This window comes from Simochromis diagramma, unplaced genomic scaffold, assembly GCF_900408965.1.
Source record: "Simochromis diagramma unplaced genomic scaffold, fSimDia1.1 OVJJ01000164.1, whole genome shotgun sequence".
NCBI classification, from domain to species: Eukaryota; Metazoa; Chordata; class Actinopteri; order Cichliformes; family Cichlidae; genus Simochromis; species Simochromis diagramma.
This window is the reverse complement of record NW_024386911.1, coordinates 18,170-28,227: the sequence shown is the minus strand read 5'-3', so window position 1 is coordinate 28,227 and position 10,058 is coordinate 18,170. Positions and strand designations below refer to the sequence as shown.

Sequence of the window (10,058 nt, the reverse complement as noted above, 5' to 3'; positions counted from 1 at the left end):
AACTAAAACACTCGTAGGGAGACACAGGGAATCCACACAGCAATGAGGGAGAACGCGACGCCGAACGAGGGAGACGCAGACAGAAATACACAGAGCGGGTTAACGAGGAAAGTGGGAACACACGGGAACCAGCTGACACAGATACCATAACGAGACAGGGCGGGGTGAACATAACACTGCGGGAGACGGGCAGAGTCAACAGGAAGTACAGAGGTTCAGACCGAGGAGAGAGCGCACGGGGAAAACACAGACATAATGGGCTGGGGAAACATGGAATAAAACATAAGGAGAGACGAGGGCTCACAGATACACAGAGGGGCACACAGGGGGTAAAAGCCACGAAGGGAAAAACTTAGGGAACAACACAACAGGGCAACCTCAGGAAACATGGCCTAAAATAGGGAAACAAAATACAAACATACAAGAAAACTAAGAATACTGGGCCAACATGCCCGGCACAGGACATGACTATAGGCATTAATTATTCCCTCGTGATGCGTGTAGTCATTCGTGACTGCGCTACACACTGAAAGCAAACTTCTGATAAGCGTCATATTCTGTTACAAGAAATGTTAAAGTTCCATAAATGCATACCTTTGCCTAACAACAAAGGCATAAATGTGTTTGGTCCCGGGCGCTGCAGCTTTAAGCAGCTGCGCGCGCTCCCGCGGACGGCAATCACTTTCTGGCAGACAATCCGACAATCACTTTTTGACAAAACCGCGGGACCGAGCTCGCAAAGAGCACGCGCATTTTTAGCGGTCCGGAGCTGTAGGAGAAAACACAAGTTAACTCAGGACAGACTGACGCGACAAAACCAGTAAGTAGGTGTACAGCGTACACTGTAGTGTATAGCACACAGGGTATGGCTTATTACGTACACGTTGGTAAGTTGTCTTGTTGCAACTGACGAACTGAAACAAACGGCGTGCTGTGTGTGCAACAGCGCGAAAAACATTACCTGTCCTTTTATTAACTCCAGGAGTAGTGTTGGTCAAGCTGCTAGCTCACTGTGTAAGGCTGTCATGGGTCTGTAGCTCTGTCACCGTTTTAGGGAACATATTTAGTTTTAAAGTATTTGGAAAACATATTTAGTTTTAAAGTAAGTTTCCGGGCTTTTCCTGCCTTTCTGGAGGGATTATATTTCACTAAAAAAATGATCTAATTGCATGTCCACATATTGCATTATTATATTATAATATATTAAAAAACACACGCTGTATTTTAAAAGAACATACATTAAGAAGCAGATTATATAAGATTTATATTTTAAATAAGCCAAAATTTGGATTTTACAGCAGTATATTCTTGTATCTCTACAGTTTAAAAAATAATAACTTTGCCCCTGCACAGTGTGGATAGTGAAACAACTGGAATCATCATAAATACATATTTTCATATTTATTACTTCCCCCTCCTCATTGCTTTTTATTGTAGCTCTAGTAATAAATAATTATGTAAGGATTCTGGATCAGCCACCATGATGCCCATAGTATATACAGTATTCTGAAGAGGTCTAAAATGTCACTGTGTGTGCGTGCATGTGTGTGTTTTATTTAGATGGATTTTTAAAAAAATATTACCCTCATATAAAATTGTCCAGACATGCCTGGTAGGACATGAGGAGGAACAGTAGGAGCTGTGTGAGGCTACTAAAGGCCGGACTATAACATTTTTCTGTCATCATTTTATTATAGATTAAGTGCAGAGTTGTTAGGTGTGGATAATTCGATTATAGTTTTTGCAATGCAAGTTGTGCCTTGTTCTCAGATAGACAGCAGTGGAGAGTGATATATGAAATGATGGGATGGAAGAAGAAGAGAAGCAAAGAGTGATTCACAGGCAGAGCCTAAATTATTTCTCACAGTTTTTTGTTTTCCTTATGGTTCCAAGCGCTGTCACCAATCTCTTGCATTTTGTTATTATTTCATGACACTTGTTTAATCAGCTACCATCTCTCCTATGGACTTTTTAATGTCTACAGTCTCAGGTCAACACAGCCCTGCCCTCCAGCACTATCAGCAGCAGGAGCCAGAAAACCCCTCAACAGCAACATTGTACCCATCAGGTAAAACCTCGGCGACGTTTGCTTTGCCTTGTTGCCCATATTGATTCTTGATGAATGTGTGTTGTTGTTATTCAGCCTGGTTCAATGTGCCCCTTTTTAACTTTGAGCACGGCCTGCAGAAGGTGCATCGCTCAAACAGCATTGACACTACGCCTCCGCCTCACTTCCTCTCAGCCACCCGCGGTCAGTTACAGGAAGTGCAAGTTGTTTCCACGAATCTGCAACACGACCCAACACAAGTCCCGTTTAAGAAATCTTTAAACCAAAATCACTGGTCATTCACGTTCAAAAAGAAAGTTTGCTCACAAATCTCATAGCACTCATACTGTCAGTGAAGGCATCACACAGGTACTGAGATGTGTTAATTACCTGTATTTATTTTTGTCTGCGGCTTCCTGAATTATTTCAGCCACTCACAATGCTTGTTTGAACATTCGTAAAGGCATCACAGAGGTCTCCATGTTCCCTTTTATGCCAGCTAATTTTGTTGCTTTAGAGTTAGTTATTGTTCAGTTTGACCATTTTAAAGCTTTCCCCCTGCTCTTTGTTACAGTTAAAAAGAAAACCGTTGTTTGAAGAAAAACCACAACAGTGGCATCCTTTCACCGAGGAAGAGGGTTTGACTTTAAGTGACTGTGAACTGGCCAAAGTGTTGCTCTGATATCACCAAGAGTAGGATGAAAAACACATACCTGTTTGGCTGCTCTGTAAGTACACTTTAATGAACAGGATAGAAAATAAAATGCATTTTATTGTCACTATACACATGTACATGAGATTAAGAGCAACTCTACCCAGTTCAGACATGTAGAAAAAGGGGGGAGGGGTAAGGGGAACAGTTCTGCAGGCTATATAGAAATTCAAAAGTAAACAAGGATTTTTATATTTACAGTGTTGTTATTGCACATATTTAAATCTTGCACAGTACATCAACTCAGTGTATAGAGGGGCGTCCTTGGGTTTGGGTGGTTAAATTGTGTTGTCAATGTAAGATTATGGCTTTTGGAAAGAAACTGTTCTTGAGTCTATTAGTCTTTTTCTAATGCGCCTGTAGCGCTTCCCTGAGGGTAGCAGTTGAAAAGGTCAAAACCAGATTTGGAGCTGCCCTTGATGATGTCTTATGCACTGATGAGGCAGCAGGAGGTATTAATGTCCATCATGGAGGGCAGCTGAGATCCTCTGTGGGGCTGAGTCTAACAGTCTGGTCTAGTTGTGAGAAGTCCTTTATCCCGGCACATGTGAGAAGGGGGGAGGCAAAGAGTGACCAGTTTGGTGATGAGAAGTCAGGATGAGAATGATTGTACTGAAAGCTGAGCTGTAATCCACAAAGAGCATTCAGTTGTAGCTTTGCCGCTGCTCTGGGTGGCTCAGCACAGAGTGGAAGCTACGACAATGGCATCTCTGTGGTTCTGTTCGCCCGACTATGCACAAACTGTTTGGAGTAGAGGTTCGGGGAAGATAGCCCTTGATGTTCTGAAGACTAGTGTCTTGAGCATTTCAACAAGTGAGGGCCACAGGACGTAATCATTCAGGCTAAGAAAATCCATTGTTTCAACATTTGGTGTAGATCAGAATGTTTAGGTGACTTTTCAACGGACCAAGAACCGGGTTGTTAAAATACAGATACATTGAATTATAGGTGAATATGCAGAAGCTCATAGAGATGTAAGCTATGGGAAGTGCAGCAGTAAAAGTTAGAATAAGTATTAAAAAAAGGTTTTCCATCTATTAAGTCACATAGCTAAAGTAATTGTACTTATTCTGCTGAATCCTATCAATTATAATTTGATTAGGAATATTTATTTACTTATTTATGGTTGCGAATAAACTACCTGCTGCTGAGGTTCTTATTATATCAAAATAAGATCATAAAAGTCAGTAAGATTTAGTCTTAATATGATGGATCTGAAGTTAAAAATTGCAAATAAAGAATACCTGAATTTGATTATAGTGAGGAGCATTTCCGTTAAGTACTCAGGTAAGTGTATTGTCAATATCACTGATGATATTAACCACACTCTAGCTGAGAACACAGCACTCTGTGTAGGAGATAAGAGAAAACTGCTTCCTTCCTCTCTCTGCTCATCAGTGCGTAACTCAACCAAAACCCATGACGTCTGTGTTCCCCACATTCTGGTGGTTTTCTGTTTAAATGTCAAACTCAAAATAACCTCAGCATCATTTCTCTTCAGGTCCTTCACTGCTGAGCCACTCGACAAATCCAGGTCAGTCAATTTAAACTCTAAATGAACTATACCTCTGGCTAGTTTTAATGTTTTGCTGTCGATGATAATTATTACAGTAATTGATGGCTGAAGCCTGCTGAATATTGACCTTCAAGTATGAAGGAATATTATTCATCCTTAAAAATTCCAGATACACAAAACTTATCATTTCCCAGAGGAGGCCGACTGAGAATTTTGGTGGTTCTGACAGATTGCAAGAAGTCATTATTTGTGTGTTTGTTATAGTCTTCCCACGCTCGTCTGACTGTGAGTCCCAGCAGCTCTCAGTTCTTGGGCCTTTGTGTCTCTGAGCTGTGAGGAGGCGACGCTCTGCTGGATGGACCTCTGAGGAGAACACAAGCAAAGACACCGGGGTGAGTTGTGAGGAGTGGGACATCAGCTGGTTCTTCCTGTAACACTCAGTAGTTTCTAAAACTGGACAGTGGAGTTTACTGGTGTGAGTCCAGAGAGGGTCCCATCAGTAACATGGTTACCTGACAGTCACTGGTAAGCTGAGTGTGTGGAGTTAGTGTTGATGAAGCTGTGTGTAAATGGATGAAATGCTGTAGTTTTGTCTCTGTGTTGAGGTGGATCAGTGATCCTGCAGAGTCCTGTCCTCCCTGTGATGGAGGGGAGATGACGTCACTCTGCCTCTGTAAAAACAAAGACCACTCCCTCCAACCTCCCAGCTGCTTTCTATAAAGATGGCTCCTCCTGCGAGGAGCGCCTACATTCACATGAAACCGCATGGTTGCAGTTCTAGGAAGGCTTGAAGTCTTTGTGTTTACAGAGCGTCAGAGGAGTTTCCTCCATCAAAGGGAGGACAGGACTCTGCAGGATCACTGATCCACCTCAACACAGAGACAAACTACAGCATTTCATCCATTTACACACAGCTTCATCAACACTAACTCCACACACTCAGCTTACCAGTGACTGTCAGGTTAACCATGTTACTGATGGGACCCTCTCTGGACTCACACCAGTAAACTCCACTGTCCAGTTTTAAGAAACTACTGATGTTACAGGAAGAACCAGCTGATGTTCCCCACTCCTCACACTCAACCCCGGTGTCTTTGCTTGTGTTTCTCCTCAGAGTCCATCCAGCAGAGCTGTCGTCCTCCTCACAGCTCAGAGACACAAAGGCTCCTTCAAAGAACTGAGAGCTGCTGGGACTCACAGTCAGACGAGCTGTGAGGAAGACTTATAACAAACACACAAAATAAATGATCTTCTTGCAATCTGTCAGAACCACCAAAATTCTCAGTCTGCCTCCTCTGGCGAAATGATAAGTTTTGTGTATCTGGAATTTTTAAGGATGAATATACTTCCTTCATACTTATGAAGGTCAAATATTCAGCAGGCTTCAGCCATCAATTACTGTAATAATTATCATGCTACAGCAAAACATTAAAACTAGCCAGAGGTATAGTTCATTTAGAGTTTAAATTGACTGACCTTGATTTGTCGAGTGGCTCAGCAGTGAGAGACCTGAAGAGAAATGATGCTGAGGTTATTTTGAGTTTGACATTTAAACAGAAAACCACCAGAATGTGGGGAACACAGACGTCATGGGTTTGGTTGAGTTACGCACTGATGAGCAGAGAGAGGAAGAAGCAGTTTTCTCTTTTATCTCCTACACAGAGTGCTGTGTTCTCAGCTAGAGTGTGGTTAATATCATCAGTGATATTGACAATACACTTACCTGAGTACTTAACGGAAATGCTCCTCACTTTATATCACATTCAGGTATTTCTTTATTTTGCAATTTTTAACTTCAGATCCATCATATTTAAGACTTAAATCTTTACTTACTTTATGATCTTATTTTGATATAAATAAAGAACCTCAGCAGCATGTAGTTTATTCCAACCATAAATAAGTAAATAAATATTCATAATCCAATATTATAATTGATATGATTCAGCAGAATAAGTACAATTACTTTAGCTATGTTACTTAATAGATGGCAAAACCTTTTTATTAATACTTGATTCTAACTTTTACTGCTGCAGCTTCCCATATCTTACATCTCTATGAGCTCTGCATATTCACCTATAATTCAATGTATCTGTATTTCTAATCAATCCTGTTCTTGGTCTCGTTGAAAAGTCACCTAAAACAATTCTGATTCTACACCAAATGTTGAAACAATGGATTTTCTTAGCCTGAATGATTATCGTCCTGTGGCCCTCACTTTGGTGAAATGCTTCAAGACACTAGTCCTTCAGAACATCAAGGGCTATCTTCCCCTAGACCTCTACTCCAAACAGTTTGCATATCGGGCGAACAGAACCACAGAAGATGCCATTGTCGTAGCTCTCCACTCTGTGCTGAGCCACCCAGAGCAGCGGCAAAGCTACAACTGAATGCTCTTTGTGGATTACAGCTCAGCTTTCAGTACAATCATTCTCATCCTGACTTTCTCATCACCAAACTGGTCACTCTTTGCCTCCCCCCTTCTCACATGTGCCTGGATAAAGGACTTCTCACCAACTAGACCCAGACTGTTAGACTCAGCCCCACAGAGGATCATCAGCTGCCCTCCATGATGGACATTTATACCTCCTGCTGCCTCATCAGTGCATAAGACATCATCAAGGGCAGCTCCAAATCTGGTTTTGACCTTTTCAACCTGCTACCCTCAGGGAAGCGCTACAGGCGCATTAGAAAAAAGACTAATAGACTCAAGAACAGTTTCTTTCCAAAAGCCATAATCTTACATTGACAACACAATTTAACCCCCAAACCCAAGGACGCCCCTCTATACACTGAGTTGATGTACTGTGCAAGATTTAATATGTGCAATAACCAACACTGTAAATATAAAATCCTTATTTACTTTTGAAATTTCTATATAGCGCTGCAGAACTGTTCCCCTTACCCCTCCCCCCTTTTTTTCTACATGTCTGAACTGGGTAGGAGTTGCTCTTAATCTCATTGTACATGTGTATAGTGACAATAAAATGCATTTTATTTTCTATCCTGTTCATTAAAGTGTACTTACAGAGCAGCCAAAGCAGGTATGTGTTTTTCATCCTACTCTTGGTGATATCAGAGCAACACTTTGGCCAGTTCACAGTCACTTAAAGTCAAACCCTCTTCCTCTGTGAAAGGATGCCACTGTTGTGGTTTTTCTTCAAAGCAACGGTTTCTTTTTAACTGTAACAAAGAGCAGGGGGAAAGCTTTAAAATGGTCAAACTGAACAATAACTAACTCTAAAGCAACAAAATTAGCTGGCATAAAAGGGAACATGGAGACCTCTGTGATGCCTTTACTGAATGTTCAAACAAGCATTGTGAGTGGCTGAAATAATTCAGGAAGCCGCAGACAAAAATAAATACAGGTAAATTAACACATCTCAGTACCTGTGTGATGCCTTCACTGACAGTATGATGTCTATGAGATTTGTGAGCAAACTTTTCTTTTTGAACGTGAATGACCAGTGATTTTGGTTTAAAGATTTTCTTAAACGTGACTTGTGTTGGTCGTGTTGCAGATTCGTGGAAACAACTTGCATCTTCCTGTAACTGACCGCGGTTCGGCTGAGAGGAAGTGAGCGGAGGCGTAGTGTCAATGCTGTTTGAGCGATTGCACCTTTCTGCAGGGCCGTGCTCAAAGTTAAAAAGGGGCACATTGAACCAGGCTGAATAACAACAACACACATTCATCAAGAATCTAATATGGGCAACAAGGCAAAGCAAACGTCGCCGATGTTTTACCTGATGGGTACAATGTTGCTGTTGAGGGGTTTCTGCTGCTCCTGCTGCTGATAGTGCTGGAGGGCAGGGCTGTGTTGACCTGAGACTGTAGACATTAAAAAGTCCATAGGAGAGATGGTAGCTGATTAAACAAGTGTCATGAAATAATAACAAAATGCAAAGATTGGTGACAGCGCTTGGAACCATAAGGACACAAAAAACTGTGAGAAATAATTTAGGCTCTGCCTGTGAATCACTCTTTGCTTCTCTTCTTCTTTCCATCCCATCATTTCATATATCACTCTCCACTTGCTGTCTATCTGAGAACAAGGCACAACTTGCTATTGCAATAAACTATAATCTAATTATCCACACCTAACAACTCTTGCACTTAATCTATAATAAAATGATGACAGAAAAATGTTATAGTCCTGCCTTTAGTAGCCTCACACAGCTCCTACTGTTTCCTCCTCATGTCCTTACCAGGCATGTCTGGACAATGTTATATCATGAGTAATATTTTTTTTAAAAATCCATCTAAATAAAACACACACATGCACGCACACACAGTGACATTTTAGACCTTCTTCAGAATACTGTATATACTATGGGCATCATGGTGCTGATCCAGAATCCTTACATTATTATTTATTACTAGAGCTACAATAATAAAGCAATGAGGAGGGGGAAGTAATAAATATGAAATAATGTATTTATGATGATTCCATTTGTTTCACTATCCACACTGTGCAGGGCAAAGCTTATTACATTTTTAAACTGTAGAGATACAAGAATATTACTGCTGTAAAATCCAAATTTTGGCTTATTTAAAATATAAATCTTATATAATCTGCTTCTTAATGTATGTTCTTTAAAATACAGCGTGTGTTTTTTAATATATTATAATTATAATAATGCATAATTATGTGGACATGCATATTAGATCATTTTTTAGTGAAATATAATCCCTCCAGAAAGGCAGGAAAAGCCCGGAAACTTACTTTAAAACTAAATATGTTTCCAAATACTTTAAAACTAAATATGTTCCCTAAAACGGTGACAGAGCTACAGACCCATGACAGCCTTACACAGTGAGCTAGCAGCTATGACCAACACTACTCCTGGAGTTAATAAAAGGACAGGTAATGTTTTTCGCGCTGTTGCACACACAGCACGCTCGTTTGTTTCAGTTCGTCAGTTGCAACAAGACAACTTACCAACGTGTACGTAATAAGCCAATACTCCTGTGTGCTATACACTACAGTGTACGCTGTACACCTACTTACTGGTTTTGTCGCGTCAGTCTGTCTCTGAGTTAACTTGTGTTTCTCCTACAGCTCCGGACCGCTAAAAATGCGCGTGCTCTTTGCGAGCTCGTTCCCGCTGTTTTGTCAAAAAGTGATTGTCTGATTGTCTGCCAGAAAGTGATTGCCGTCCGCGGGAGCGCGCGCAGCTGCTTAAAGCTGCAGCGCCCGGGACCCCAAACACATTTATGCCTTTGTTGTTAGGCAAAGGTATGCATTTATGGAACTTTAACATTTCTTGTAACAGAATTATGACGCTTATCAGAAGTTTGCTTTCAGTGTGTAGCGCAGTCACGAATGACTACACGCATCACGAGGGAATAATTAATGCCTATATGTCATGGTCCTGGGCCATGTTGGCCCAGTATTCTTAGTTTTCTTGTATGTTTGTATTTTGTTCCCTATTTAGGCCATGTTTCCTGAGTTGCCCTGTTGTGTTGTTCCCTAAGTGTTTTCCCTTCGTGGCTTTTACCCCCTGTGTGCCCCTCTGTGTATCTGTGAGCCCTCGTCTCTCCTTATGTTTTATTCCATGTTTCCCCAGCCCATTATGTCTGTGTTTTCCCCGTGCTCTCTCTCCTCCTGTCTGAACCTCTGTACTTCCTGTTTGACTCTGCCCGTCTCCCGTCAGTGTTATGTTCACCCCGCCCTGTCTCGTTATGGTTATCTGTGTCAGCTGTGTTCCCCGTGTGTTCCCACTTTCCTCGTTAACCCTCTGTGTATTTCTGTCTGCGTCTCCCTCTGTTCGGCGTCGCGTTCTCC

General features: G+C 41.4%; 1 long non-coding RNA gene across 2 annotated transcripts; it reads right to left on the bottom strand.

Annotated features, from left to right (window-relative positions):
- Positions 1–5,231: 5,231 nt before the first annotated feature.
- Positions 5,232–9,339, bottom strand: LOC120736273. Of its 2 annotated transcripts, none has more exons than XR_005696448.1 (4): positions 9,282–9,339; positions 7,301–7,455; positions 5,752–5,784; positions 5,232–5,496 (listed from the first exon to the last, which is right to left on the bottom strand). It is a non-coding gene; the product is annotated as an uncharacterized LOC120736273 (long non-coding RNA). The 2 variants fall into 2 exon arrangements; XR_005696447.1 differs by lacking the exon at positions 9,282–9,339 and adding an exon at positions 8,017–8,067.
- Positions 9,340–10,058: the final 719 nt, after the last annotated feature.